Genomic DNA, 4,145 nt, shown 5'->3' with positions numbered 1-4,145 from the left:
ACCGCCGCGCTCATTGGCTGCCGAGAACGGCCCTGGAAATTCTGCCTTTCTATTGGTGGAGACGGCACCCAGCCGGGCGGCAGGAGGGAGGCTGGGCCCAAGGCATTGTGGGAGATGTAGTCCGCCCAGAGACGAACCTGACCGCGGTCCCCGGAGCAGGGTTTGGGGCTGATAGCCTGGGCAGTGCCTGCGGACCACAGGCAGGAAAATCCGCAGACTGACCGTCAGAAACCCTGTGTTGGCCAGAGCTGTGACCCGAGACAAGCCGTTTCACTTATCTAAGGCCTCTGTATATTTGTCTATAAAAAGTGAAAGTTGGATGGCCGGACCTGAAGGACCTTTTCAGCTGCGAACGGTGTGGCAAGGAGTATTGTTAGGCACCCTCGACCGGCGAGAGCGGACCCTGGGCAGGAAGGTAATCCAGGGGGGAACAAATCCTCATCGCCCAAGCCTGGCGCCTTTTCCCCAGTTTGCTGCTGTACACATGCACCCGGTCTTCGCACACCCCTTTGTTTTCGCACGTGATATTCCTGTGTTTGGAGGAACGCCCTGCCCCGCCTCCTCTGTCGCGGAACTCCCATTCTTCCAGCTCCTCCTGGGTGGAGCCTGCCCTGTCATCATCACCTCCCCAGGCAGAGACACCGACCCTAGTACACCTGTTGGACGTCCCCATTTTATTTTTTAAATATATATATGTATGTATGTGTATATATATATTTATTTATACACACACACACACACACACACACACAGAGACAGGATCTACATTTCACAGAGACAGGGTTTCCATATGTTGCCCATGCTGGCCTCGAACCCCTGGGTTCAAGCGGTCCTTCCTCTTCAGCCTCCCAAAGTGCTGGAATTACAGGTGTGAGCCACCGCACCTGGCCGACGTCTCCATTTTAGTACTGATCACCGGGTTGCTTACTTGTCAATCTCAGTATGGGGGAAGGGAGGGTGCCTGGGTGTGGGAGGTTGGCCTCCATCTTTGTGTTCCTACGGCTGGCGCTATTGAAGAAACGGCTGCCCCAACCCTGCTTGAAAACAGGTGAGAAACTATCTGGAAACTCAAGCGGAAAATCTGAAAATGGAGAGAGACACCCTTAATGGTCTGTGATAGAATAGTTGTGTATGTTTGCACAGAGCAATTACTGGAGGCACCTGCAATGAAATGACTGCTTTTTTTTTTTTTTTCTCCTCTGTCGCCCAGGCTGGAGTGCAGTGACACGATCTCAGCTCACTGCATCCTCCCCTGACAGGTTTAAGTGATTCTCCTGCCTCAGCCTCCCAAGTAACTGGGATTACAGGCGTGCGCCACCACACCTGGCTAATTTTGTGTATTTTTAGTAGAGACAGGGATTTCACCATGTTGATCAGGCTGGTCTTGAATTCCTGACCTCAGGTGATCAGCCGTCTTGGCCTCCCAAAATGCTGAGATTACAGGCATGAGCCATGTGCCCGGTCCTTTTCCCATTTTTAAATTGCATTTATTTGTAAGAGCGCTTTGTATATTAAGAAAATTATCTTTTTGTCACAGCAGTTGCTGCTCTTTCTCAGTTTGCTGTTTGTTTTCTGCTGGTTTATTAAATATAGAAATTTGAAATTTTTTTGCAGTCAAATTTGTTAATCTTGTCTTTTTATAGCCTCTGAGTTTTGTGTTAGAAAGTCCTCTGCACTCCAAAGATTATGTGAAATTCACCTGTTTTTCACTAATTAACCTCTTGAATCCAATTACAGAGATGCAAAGTGAAGTTCAGCTAGTGAATCTTATCCAATACCCTGGTAGCATCTTTATTATCCCAGACTGACCACATACAAATAGCACCACCTCCAGGCCAGCCTGAGAAGTCTGCACTAAGCCCCTGGATGCAGAATTCCGGGCCACCACCCCTCCAAGTGATTTTTGGGACGACATTGTATTAAAAAAGATGGGTTTCTCCATGTGTCCATCCTTACCAGGAATGGAAATTTACACAAAAAGAAAAGATGCATGGGAGGCTGGGGATGCACAGATGGAACTTTCCAGCAGCTCAAGAGTTTATTTACCTCTGTTCCTAACCCATGTCAACCCTTGACCACAGAACTGGCACTAGCTTGTCACTAGAGAGTCCTAGAGAAGCCGTCTCCTCTGTGTCTGATTCTGGGAAGCTGGTCCTTGCCAGTGTCAGCTATCCTACATGAGACAGAGAGAAAGTCACATTTAAGACCAACTCATGGCATAATGATCCTACTGAGAAGGGCCCTGGTAGCCAAGCCAGTACCCCGAGACCAGCCTGCCACATCGAAGCAAGCCTGGAAACACAGCCAATTTCAAGGTTGCTCCCCCAGGAGATTCCTTTCTCCACTGGCCAAACCACAAGGGTGAGAAAGGCTCTGTTCCACCAGGAAGCATTCTTGGTTAAAAGCTTAAGAACTAATCTGGCTAACTTAAGTAAAAGGGACTTATTGAAAGACTGTCAGGGAACTGACAGAGTAGAATGGAGCTGACGAATCAGGCTTGAGAACAGTTAGGAGCCAAGAAACAGAGAGGAAGTCCCTAAGAACCACAATAACAGTCTCTGAGCAGAAGAAGTTCAGCTTGCCCATCCCATGACCTCTGGTGGTACTACAGCCATCTGTTTCCCCACCTTTCTCACACAAATTTTCCCGTGCAAGGAAAGAGCATTTGGTTGGTTGAGTCTAAGTCACATGCACATTCCCTGGATGCAACAGGGTGAGAGAGGATTGGATCTGGCTCCTAGATTTTCTTACTAATACCCCACACAAAGGCAGATTCTCCACTCTGGAGACTGAAGGCCTCTTAGGAAACACTGGACAGGCAGAAACAGTATCACTACTTGTCTTTAGGCTCTGAGCAAGAAGGGACCTCACCCCGAGGAATGCTCAGCCTAAGGCATTTGGGGGCCCTTAGCTCATCTAGAGTTGATGAAAAATGATGTGGGTGGGAATGGGGAGAACTGCTCCACAACAGTTCTTTCCATAACAGTTTTGATTGGAGAGTTTAGTCCGTTAACATTCAATGTTATTATTGACTTATTCTTGCCATTTTGTTTTCTGGTTGTTGTGGTCTTCTCTTTCTTCTTTTCTTTCTGTCTTCCTTCTTGTGAAGGTGATTTTCTCTGATAATATGATTTAATTTCTTGCTTTTTGTTTTTTGTGTACTTATTGCATATTTTTAAATTTGAGATTACCATGAGGCTTGGAAATATCATCTTATAACCCATTATTTAAACTGATGACAACTTTACACTGCTTGCACAAAGGAACAAACAAACAATAAAACAAATAAAAACTAATAAAAACTCTGTATTTTATTTTATTTTTTTTTTTTTTGAGACGGAGTCTCACTCTGTCACCCAGGCTTGAGTGCAGTGGCGCAATCTCGGCTCACTGCAAGCTCTGCCTCCCGGGTTCACGCCATTCTCCTGCCTCAGCCTCTCCGAGTAACTGGGACTACAGGCGCCCGCCACCACGCCCGGCTAATTTTTTTATATTTTTAGTAGAGACGGGGTTTCACCGTGGTCTCGATCTCCTGACCTCGTGATTCGCCCGCCTCGGCCTCCCAAAGTGCTGGGATTACAAGCGTGTCTACTTACATCTTATTGTACTATGTCTTGAAAAGTTGTTGAAGTTATTACTATTTTTGTTTGGTTCATCTTTTAGTCATTCTACTTAAGAGTTGTTTGCACAATTACAGTGTTATAATACTCTGTGTTTTTCTGTGTACTTACTGTTAACCAGTGAGTTTTGTAACTTCAGATGATGTCTTATTGCTCATTAATGTCCTTTCATTTCTGATTGAAGACCTCCCTTTAGCATTTCCTGTAGGATAGGTCTGGTATTGATGAAATCCCTCAGTTTTTGTTTGTCTGGGAAAGTCTTTATTTCTCCTTCATGTCCGAAGGATATTTTCACTGGATATGTTATTCTGGGGTAAAAGTTTTTTCCTTCAGCTCTTAAAATATGTCATGCTGCTCTCTCCTAGCATGTAAGGTTTTCACAGAAAATCTGCTGCCAGACGTATTGGGGCCCCATTGTATGTTATTTGTTTCCTTTCTCTTGCTGCTTTTGGATCCTTTCTTTATCCTTGACCTTTGGAAGTTTCAGTATTAAGTGTCTTCAGGTAGTCTTCTTTGGGTTAAATC

The sequence above is a fragment of the Symphalangus syndactylus genome, chromosome 5 (assembly GCF_028878055.3).
Source record: "Symphalangus syndactylus isolate Jambi chromosome 5, NHGRI_mSymSyn1-v2.1_pri, whole genome shotgun sequence".
Taxonomy (NCBI): domain Eukaryota; kingdom Metazoa; phylum Chordata; class Mammalia; order Primates; family Hylobatidae; genus Symphalangus; species Symphalangus syndactylus.
The sequence above is the reverse complement of the archived record's forward strand: the minus strand, read 5'-3'. Positions refer to the sequence as shown.